General features: G+C 38.3%; 1 non-coding gene across 1 annotated transcript; it reads right to left on the bottom strand.

Moving 5' to 3' along the window:
- Window positions 1-2,301: 2,301 nt before the first annotated feature.
- LOC145677878 (5S ribosomal RNA) lies at window positions 2,302-2,420 on the bottom strand. The gene has a single exon (XR_014130072.1). It is a non-coding gene; the product is annotated as a 5S ribosomal RNA (ribosomal RNA).
- Between the last annotated feature and the right edge of the window lie 8,855 nt (window positions 2,421-11,275).

Here is an 11,275-nt window from a genome sequence, read left to right as displayed (position 1 = left end):
CATGACTGCAGCCAAATACACGGGAGCGCCAGCACCAACTCGTTCGGCATAGTTACCCTTTCGCAAAAGACGATGGATTCTGCCTACTGGGAATTGAAGGCCAGCCCTGCTGGAGCGGGACTTGCTCTTTCCCTTGACTTTTCCACCTTTGCCGCGACCAGACATTGTTCAATATTCTTTCGTAATAAGATGAGAGGAAAAATTGCGGCCTCCACAGGTCCACAGGTCCACAGGTTAACATGACAAGTTGGTCGAGTGTGAGTACCGGGCTAGAAGCCCCTGCCTCTTATATGAGATGATAATCCATTTGAAGTAACGGCATGTGAAGTGATGACCAAATCAGCCACTGTCGCTGATCGCCAGGGAATGTGGAGTCTGGTAGAAGTCCTGTATAGTGCCTGGGGAGCTGTGAGTCTGGTCGTTGCTGATGAGAGAGTATTAGCACTGGAAGCTTTGAAGAGTCCTGATTGGCAGCAGCGATGACCAATGAGGCAGCCTGGAGTGGCCCTCATAAGGGTGTGGTCCTGTATGTATGGAAAGGTCGTGGTTAATTAAAGAATTCACTAAGCATGTCAATGAAGATTGACAGCTTGTTGAACATGTCTTTTTCTTCTTTCAATTTCGGCGTATACTTCTTGAGGAGAGGGAGTAGTCTGAATAGTTCAAAGTCCTTCAATATTTGAAGAAAATCTTTGAAGGAGGTTGCGGCAGTGTCTTCTGGTGCTGAAGGAGGTGTATCTTTCTTCGGAAGAGGAGGCCAGGAGGTCCGGTCGTCTGTACTGGAAAAAGTCTTGGTTGGCTTCATGGTTGATGGGGTCGTGGAAGTGTCCGTCGTTTCAGATGCAGGGGTCTTACTGTTTTTCCCCTGGAGAAGGCGTTGAATTTTAGGGCATCCTGAGTAGTTGGCGGGGTGATCTCCCGTGCAATTGACGCATTTAGCAGACGTTAATGTGTCCCTTTTTTCACAAGCAAAAGTCCAGTGGTTACCGGCGCACTTGACACATCTTGGTTGCGCTTGGCATGTGCTTTGGCCATGGCCAAAACGCTGGCATTTGTAGCACTGTAGATAGGCTTTGGAGTGATATGGCTCTACTTTAATCTTCATATGGAGGAGGAGATCTTCTTTAAAAAAGGAGTTGGCCCTGAGTGTTTTCCTCATTATCACTAGAAAAAGGGGGAACAAAGTTTTCCCCGACGGTTCGTGAGCGTTCCGCTTGGACAGTTGAATGATGGAAAGGACTGGATAGCCTTTTTCCTTCAGCTCGGAAATTATGGCATCCACAGCCGTGTCTAGCGGCCTCCCATGAATCAAGTCAGTTTTGTTACTACTTCAAGCGTGCACCCGAGTGCATCAAATGAAAAGCAAGGCAGTTGGCGCGAATTGAAACACGTACTGTAATTTAAATGAAGTCGATAAATCGGCGGACACATCTAATTTTGCTGAACGAGTGAGTCATCATGCCACCAAAAACTAGCGGAAAGGCTGCAAAGAAGGCTGGTAAAGCCCAAAAGAATATCTCCAAGGGAGATAAGAAGAAGAAGAGGAGGAGGAAGGAGAGCTATGCCATTTACATCTACAAAGTTTTGAAGCAAGTGCATCCTGACACTGGCATATCTAGCAAAGCTATGAGTATCATGAACAGCTTTGTTAATGACATCTTCGAGCGTATTGCTGCTGAAGCTTCTCGTTTGGCCCATTACAATAAGCGGTCAACTATCACCAGCCGGGAAATCCAAACAGCTGTGCGCCTTCTTTTGCCTGGTGAACTTGCCAAGCACGCTGTAAGTGAGGGTACGAAGGCTGTTACCAAGTACACAAGCTCTAAGTAAAAATCTTCTTCAAGATTTTTCATTTCAAACGGTCCTTGTCAGGACCAACACATTATTCGAAAGAGTTAAATCACGAAATTTGCTTCATTCTGTTATGTAGAAACACCTTGAAATCCAATTTCTATATGCTGTTAGTAAAAAAGTAAAGCACATAGCGGAGATGTGTCGTGCTTGTATACGAAAGGCATTTACTCGCCGGAGATCTACACTTAGTCATAATAATTTACTTTTAAAAAGTGGTAATACATTCCGTGTTAAGTATAGTAGTAGGTGCACACGGATCGGAAATCAGGTTATTTTAATGTGCCGTGCAAATAAACAGGCTGTTAGTGTAAGAAATAGTGGGTATAACGCTTAGAATATCGATTAATCGCTATGAAATAATGTTGATAAATTATCTCTTGAAAGTACTATAAAATTAATGTTTCTAGTATTTTCGTACTTGAAGGATAATGAAATTTGAAAAAGAGATGCCAACAGCACCTGGTGTTCCCAGGCGGTCACCCATCCAAGTACTGACCAGGCCCGATGCTGCTTGACTTCGGTGATCGGACGAGAACCGGTATATTCAGCATGGTATGGCCGTTGGCAACTACCTTTTCTTCAATGTCCTGTTAAGGAAGTATGTTTTAAGTAAGAATTGACATTATTAACTATAAAGGCAAGCATATTAACGTCGTTAACATTACTTGGAATATACTAATATTCGAATAAATATTTGAATGTTCGAATGATGAGTGATTCGGATGTTCATAGTGCCACTATGTCCTATCGAGTTTACTATCACGAACCACGTATGAAATTGTATATAAATAAATAAAAATAAATCCTTTATTAAGTATTGATTACAGGAAAAAGGCAAACTTACATTCTTTAATGTACACAATGAAATGTATGAAAGATATTTTTAAGATATGTTTCACTTACCCTTTATAACGCAAGGTAGTTTTCAGTGTAGCATCCTCTTCAGCTGCGAGATAACGTAAGGCAGATGATCATTCAGTCGTGAAGCACTAAAATGTAATATACATTTTAACTATTATCGATAAGAATTATTTACTGCAGGGATGCAAATAAAGTGAGGCAAATTAGTAAATAAAAACCGATACTGTAACTGATAATGTAATTACGTATCTGTATTAGTTGTATATACAGTAATCGCACGATTATCCGCGGAGTTGGATGTTGGCATAATCGCGCATAATCAGCAGTATGAGCAGAAAAGGGAAATGAAATGAAATCTTTAGATTTACGTCGCATACTTATACCGGTTACGCTAAAGGAGACGGTGATGATGAGTACTGAATGAAGAAAGTGGGAGGAAACGGGAGAAACCCGAGAAAACCCATGAGCACGGTCTTTATGCACGACAAAGTTCACACGGCACGAGCTGGGATTGAACCAGGGACCCCAAGCACCGGAGGCCAAAAAAGGGACAAAAAGTCTTTCGTGCAACTTTCGTTTTCGGTAAAAAGTTTACACATAATTTAGAAAGAGTAGTTTTCTGGTCTTTTTATTTCACAAGTTGGTTCATGTCTATATTTTTTACATGCATAAAAAATTTTTCAACTCCCTTGCTTAGTTCCTGTTAAAGACCTCTACCTCTGATTGTATTTTTTGCACATATTCTTATTGTTTTCAGACAACATTTCTAAGAGCGTAATTTATCGTCAGCAAGAAAAGAAAAGGAAAGCCTCGGATAGTGGAATGTGTACTGTATATATATATATATATATATATATATATATATATATATATATATATATATATATATATATATATATACGTATTAGTATATAGTTTTATTTTATACGTCTCCTATTATTACACAATGTGCAGATATTGTGAAAGCGCAAGTAAATATGTATAACTCCCCGTTCTGCACTTAATAACTTGAAAGAAGTTCGGGGAAGGTAGTGTAACAGAAAGTGCAAACAGAAATGAGGGTTTACAGGCATTTAATATTATTCCGTAGTAGTATGATTTTTTGTAAAATATATATATATATATATATATATATATATATATATATATATATATATATATATATATATATATATATATATATAAACATACATATTCAATGATATAGTAAGAGGTTAGCAGCACTGATAGAACTGCAGAAAGTACAAAACCGTTAATAAGAAAGAGAGAGAGATGGTGGCCGCTTTTGTGCTTTTCATTGGCTAATTCCGAATTGCGCGCGAATACGTACGAGATTTCTTTCTTTTTCCTCTTCGCAGCCCAGATGTTGCCAATTAGAAGTTTTTAGTACTACATTTGTATGAAAATGTTGCCTTTAAGAAATGTGGTTTGCATACGGAGAAAAGAGCAAAATGAATATTTATCTTAGTGGGCATGAAAAAAGACGAAACATTTTGCAAGATGGACACACGAACTTCCTTAATGCAGGCGTTCAGTACATTATTGTAAAGAAAAAAACACTAAAAAGAATTACTTCAATATCCCTAGCAACATTCAACAATTCATAGAGAAAAATCTTTATTTTGAGAACAATGGAAAACTATGTAATTGTAGATAACTACTAAATTTAATGATTAAGGAAAACGTTTAGGCCCGGCCCTTCAGAAAGAAAGTGCACAGAATTTTCTCTCATGGAAGCAATTGCAAAATCAACATTTTGTTTGCAGTTATAATTAGAGGATCTATATACAGGGTGTTCGAAAAAGAATGTATCCTCTTGAAAGAAAATATTCTCTGGGCCCCTAATCCTTTATATACCGAAAGGAAGTTTGTATAGCATTTTTTCTTACCTTCGTTAGAAGAATTGAAAGTGACTACTATCGTGACACGGGAGATATTTGATCGATAGTCGAATTACTCCCATGCTCGAATGAACACGTCTCTTGTAAGGAGAGGAAAGGCTTCTGTGATCCGCTATCGCAGCTGTGTCATATCTGCAGAGAATGTTAGGACACAAACGTGATCTTTGAGAGCCTCGTGAAAAGAAGTCGCATAGTATCATGTGTGGAGACATCGGGGCCATCTGAAGAACGCTTCATCATTAGGACCAAGGGCGAGTTACGAAACACTCTGGGATATATTTATTAACATAACTTCTCGTCATTCTGCAAGTGTGGTGGAGCTCCATCCTATTGGAAAAGGAAACCTCGGGAGCCCTCTTCATGTGTAGGTATCGTTCACATCTGAAGCATGTGAAGATAGATTACTGTACTATCGTGTACCTAAAATCATTTTCTACGAATACGAACATGTCTACACTGAAGGCAGTGCAGCTCTTTTTCTCTTTTTTTTTTGGTCATGTATTGTAACGCGGGGCAATGCACACAATAACATGTAATGTTGTGTATCATCATAAAGGGCCAGGGCGATGATTGGATCTTGATGGACGTGGAGAACTGATAGGTGATGTGAGTGGTATTGTGATCTATGGTTGTATGTTTACTGATGAATGCATAAGGAGAGGTGAAGGGGTTGCCTTTTTTTTTATGTCGATCGGCAGGGAAGCGATTGGGAAACTTTTGACTTTGTTTTTCAACCGAATATATTGATTGAATAGGTCGCCGACAATTTTACGGGGCGTCACGTCGTTGCCTTTTTCATGTCGATCGCGAGCGAAGCGAGCGTTTTTTTTTTTTTTTTTTTTTACCGACAATATGTATTGAATCGGTTGCCAACACCTTTAGGGGCGCGTCACGTCCTTCTTTCTGTGCTGATCGCGAGCGAAGCGAGCGCGAAATTTTTGACTTTTTTTTTTTTTTTTTTACCCACAATATTTATTCAATCGGTCGCCAACACTTTTAGGGGTGCGTCACGTCCTCTTTTCTCTGCTGATCGCGAGCGAAGCGAGCGCGAAATTTTGACCTTTTTTTCTCTTTTTAATTCTTTTTTTTTTCTTTAAGAAAAAATATTGATTTCATAGGTCGCCAACATTTTTACGGGATGGAACATCGTTTATTTGTTTTTCCAACCGTCTTTCTGTCTTGAGCCCCCGCCAAGTTAACTTTATGGTGGACAAAAACTATGTGCGGTGGGTTACCGCGGGGTTCTCCCGTTTCCTCCCACTTTCTTCATTCCACCACCATTTCAATCATTTCTCATAATCAGCGCCTCTTTTAGCCTAAGCGGCATAACGTGGGACGTAAAACAAAGATTTCCTTTAGTTGCTTTCTGTCTTGATTACGAGCGCGAAATTTTTTACTTTTTTTTTCTTTCTTTTGATATTATTCATTTAATAGGACGGCAACACCTTTACGGGCCGCCGCGTCGTCGTTTACACTTCTTCAGCCCATATTCTTTCTGCTTGTTCGTTTTCCGGCATCTTGTTATCACCGCCCGCGGGAATGCCTATGTCTTTCATCGCTTTTTGAAGCAAATCTTTAATAAATATGCACTCTCACATTTCTACTAATATGCATACCACAGTGGATAGACTGTAACTAGGAAAGCAGAAGCCTGCATATCATATTATTTAACAGTTGAAAGTGAACTGCCATTTTAAGTTTGATTTTGATCAGATGAGTGCAGTTCAACTCGTCGACAATTGTGAAGATTCTCGAGGTTAGGGACCATCCATTTTGTGCTTTGTAATGAAAATGGCTGCAGCCAAACTTCTCTGATCTGAATGAAACTTGGCATGATGATACATCTTGACCTGCTCTACAAGTTTATTTAGTATTTTCCGTTGCGCAGGCTTTTGCTTCTCCAGGTTCTCCCATGGAACTGAGAAACGTATTCAGTCGAACTTCTGCGGTAAGTCAGTATATCATCCTGAGAAGTTTGATCGAGATAGCAGAGGTTCGACTATTCGTTTTTCAATTCCATGTGATATTACAACACGGTGAACTAAATTTATATAGAAACACTTTGATTTTGTTTTGTTTTTTGCTAGCATTAAACTGAGAAAATGTTATTGAATAGACAGAGAACACCACTCAAAGAAAAGTACATCATAAGAATATATATATGGTTGCTGTGGTTCTCGGTTTAATTTGCTAGTTAAGAAACTTGCTCTAAATAAGTACATCTTACAGGTGAAAAACTAAGCCAGGCGATAGAATTAAATATAAAGTTATACACTTTTATTTTACGTTTACTAGTGTTGGGTTACTACTGTAAAATAAGTCAGTATATATGAAAGATAACTGTATTAGGTACTATTTTCCACCGGCGGTGTATTCTTGCATAGTGTACTTAATGTTTACAAGCGGGGCGCTACTAGTATGGATGCATGACAAGTGCTATTGAAACTCGAAAACTAACTGGTTTCCACTACCCTTGCTTATACGTATACCCGCGTCGCCTTCGCTCCTGTTCACTTTGGACGCACATTCTTGCTATCGCTCAGGCCCCCAGCTTTCTCCTGTTTTGGCTCCCTTAAATAGTATTCGTGCTTTTTATTGGCCACCTGGCAAAGCACTTGTAATGATTTTACACCAGTAACTCTAAAATACATGTGTATTACTTTATTTAATTCTGTCGTCTGCAGAATTTTTTTTTTTTTTCGTACAAATATGCCTTTTCATGCAGAACACTGAATTTTGCCTGTAAATTTTTGAGAATATGCTGTGACGAAACTTGAGCACCGTTCTTCTTTTCTTTCTTATCACGAGTCTTCTTTAGCCTAATGAGCACAATCATCACACGATAACGACTATTCTTTTCATTTAACTTGTAAACAAGTTGAACTAATAATAATAATTGATGTACAAAGGAGAAGTGTCCTACATATTTGAGGTAAAAAATAAAATAAATATACTTCTACTTCATCCGTGTTTACAAAGTTAAATGTTATCGATTTACAAAAAATGGTCACCTATCCACACACTGACCAGGCTCGACACTGCTTGACCATACATATTAAAACATCGGTCCCACTGAATACACAAGTAGTAAGCACATTCACATAAAAATAATTAGGATTACAGTATATAAAATGTGTTAATTAAAATAGCAAATGCCTTACCTTATCACAGGCGATCCAAAGCCACTGCACATCATCTGCTACGCACACTATATTCCTCCAATATTTCACTCACTTCCTATATCACGCAACAGAAAATATTAATAAAATTCACTTAGCAACATTTTCATTTTTAATCAACAATACGTATAACAATTAAGAATAAAATTAATTGTGAGCACATTGTTATAATTAGAATACTGTTTTTATTCGTTTACAAATATGGGATTAATATAGAGCTGGCAGCAACAATATATACAACTCATCCTGTATGTATCGTAAATCCTAACTTGAGAAGACATCTCTGACGCAAACAATGAGACAAGAAATCAAATACTATATCCGACACATTTGGGGTTTATTGAACTTCAATGTTGGAAGATACCACCTTGTCGGTAGTACAAATGTAATATCCTTACAACACGCGGAACTTTTGCCAGGCATATCTAGGAATTTGGGAAGATTAATTGATATCCTTAATGTGCAATGTATGATTATGACGCATTGTTATGTACACGCAGACGGAACCAGGACAATCTATAGATGACATTTGCACTGTGTTTGGACAATTTGTTCGCAGAAAGTAACCGTTTTTGTCTATGAATACTTGAGAACATGGAAGGTATGAGATATACATTTTATGCGCAAATATTATAATACAAATCATTGTTAGTTTGGTGGATGCGTGAAAGAAAGAAAAGGAGTAGATTTTTGCAGACGTCCGGATATAAAGCGAGAACTGAGAATACGCATCTATAACATCTATTTTCTTTGTGTTAATGATATCGATGAACTAAACGGGGAAACTAAAATACAACTGTTTGCAGTATAATTCGAAGTATAGTCAAGTGCAGAGGCGTACTCACGGGGTGTCCACCGGGTGCGGACTCCTCGCAAAAGTTCCTAAGTGAACATACATTTGCAGACTTTCTCATTAAATGTAGTTATTAACAGGGAAAATATTGATGTATCATCAATATAAATCTGATCTTACACTTCATCTGTACTCTGTCTGTATCATGTTTTTGTGAAAAAGTAAGTGGAATATTTATCGTGTTTTCGAATGCAGAATAATAGTATATAGACATAGTGGCTTGTAGTATTGGAACCTTGCCCCCCGAAGCTTGGATCCCTTAGAAGAAAAAAAAAATGCATGCGCGCCTGGTGAAATGGTTAACGAATTCAGTTCACTCGATGAATCGACAGATAGTAATACACATTTCGACAGATCGACAGCATTCGACAGATACAGACATATGAAAGTAGCACAAGAATTAGGCGAAAGTCCGTGCGTTTCCTCAATTCACGTAGGAAACAACAGAAAATATCAACTACCATAAAATAATCCGTATATATATTTAATTTATTTGGAATAAAATAAATATAGAAACAACCTGTTCATACATAACTACGGTAAGTGCGTTAATTGCTAACGTAAGAACAAATATGAAACAAGGCACAAAATAAAAAAGAAAAATAAAGTTAAAGGGAATAAATATTTAGGCTTGATTGTCATTCGTATTAAGAAGCTGGGTAATAAAATGTTAAAATCTACAGAAAATTATGAAATTAAATCAGGATTTGAAATAAAAGTCTATACATTGGAAGTAGGCCAGGGAGTTTGCAAGGCAGATGTGTGCGACACGCGTTACTTTATAGATTCCCTTCATTGAACTATAGTAAGCAGTACGAAGATGGTACTTTGCGTATAATCACAGGAAGGATTGAAGTTAATTACCATGGTAATATAATTATTTATTGATAAGTATTTCCATGTTAAATTATGAAAATTATAAGCACAAGGAGGGTGAAAAAGTAGTGTGACCGACTTAGCAATGACTGAAACATAAAATAGAAAAGCGAATAAAAACAAATGCCTTTTGAGTTATGTGGAATAAAGTTTCTTCTAGCCAGTAAGGAAGAATAGGATCTGGTGCATTCATTGAATACCTGAAAAAAATCGTTTATCAAAATAGAAGGAAACACACTTATCGTTGTGGCAACTACGAACTTCTGTTTACCTCAGCCCGCCTCAGCAAGTGCTTTCTATCCGGTCCGCGCTCCGTAACCAAACTCAACGCTGCCTGCCAGCGAAAATTTCATTCTTCAGTATCGTTGAGTTTATTGCAGAAAGCAATGGCAGATACGGCATCAGCACCTGCAGCCCCGGCACAGGCTTCTCCTAAGAAGTCTGCAAAGCCTAAGAAACCAAAAACAACACCTTCTCATCCAAGAACATCAGAAATGGTGAACAACGCCATCAAGAATTTGAAGGAAAGGGGAGGAAGTTCACTGCAAGCTATTAAGAAATACATCTCTCAGAACTACAAAGTGGATGCCGAGAAGCTTGCTCCATTTATCAAGAAATACTTGAGAAGTGCAGTTGCTTCTGGGTCTTTGGTTCAGACCAAGGGAAAAGGTGCATCTGGATCGTTTAAGCTTAGTGCTTCATCGCTGAAGGAGAAGCCTGAAGGTGGATCTTCAACCAAGGCGAAACGATCAGCATCAAAGGAGAAGAAGCCTGCGAAAAAGCCAGCAGCTAAACGTCCCAAGAAGACTGGTGAAAAGAAAAAGGCTGCTGCTCCCAAACCTAAGAAATCACCATCTAAAGTGAAGAAGGCAAAAACTCCCAAGAAGCCAAAGGCCCCGAAGCCAAAGAAGGCTACAGCAAAACCGAAAAGTGCTAAGAAGGCTGCACCAAAGAAGAAGTAAATGTGTCAGTAAATCATCTGACATTTTAAAACGGCTCTTTTTAGAGCCATCAAATACTTTGAGAAGAGTAAAATTGTGCTTTTCCTATCATTATCACATGTTCATTCATAGCAATGTATAGTATACACGCAAGGGACTTTGAGTTTTCTTTTTAACCGAAGCACTTCTTGATGTAAGTGCTTTATAACAGAGGGGAATTGAGGGTGGGGAAAGAAAGCTTTCACGGGTGTCAAGAATGGTGTACTCGAAAAAAAATGGGGAACACATTACGTAATGTCAATTTGTGATCACTTACTTTTTCCTTGTTCCTATCTTCAAGTAGCGAAACAGTACAGAAAACGCACTTAATGCATTTGTTAGAAAAACTTTTGCAGGCTGACTGGGTTCGATTCTCGGTGGGAGCTCAAATGTTTCGCATTGCACGTTAATAAGTAGGTCCACGTTTGAAACAGCCTTGCTGCTGAAAGGGACACTAAACTAAAATCAACTCTTTTCAAGGCTGGGGTGAAAGAAATGTTCGAACTTATTACAACTCGTGAAAGTGAAGTAGACTGTTTCAATTTAACGTCGTACTATTATGATTTTTATGATAAAGGAGACGGGTGATTACGCCTAATGAATGATGGAAATACTGGTGTAATGAGAAAGTGTTAGGAAAAGGGAACACGCTAATAACCACGGATACCGTCTTATAATTCGTAATATTGCTATAAAGAAAAATAGTAACACCAGCAGAAATGTAGGTGTACAATTGAACTGATGTTAAGTACAAACAGACACTTAAAGAAA

The sequence above is a fragment of the Thermobia domestica genome, unplaced genomic scaffold (assembly GCF_964235325.1).
Source record: "Thermobia domestica unplaced genomic scaffold, izTheDome1.hap1.1 HAP1_SCAFFOLD_1533, whole genome shotgun sequence".
NCBI lineage: Eukaryota > Metazoa > Arthropoda > Insecta > Zygentoma > Lepismatidae > Thermobia > Thermobia domestica.
This window is presented reverse-complemented; position numbering and strand designations above follow the sequence as displayed.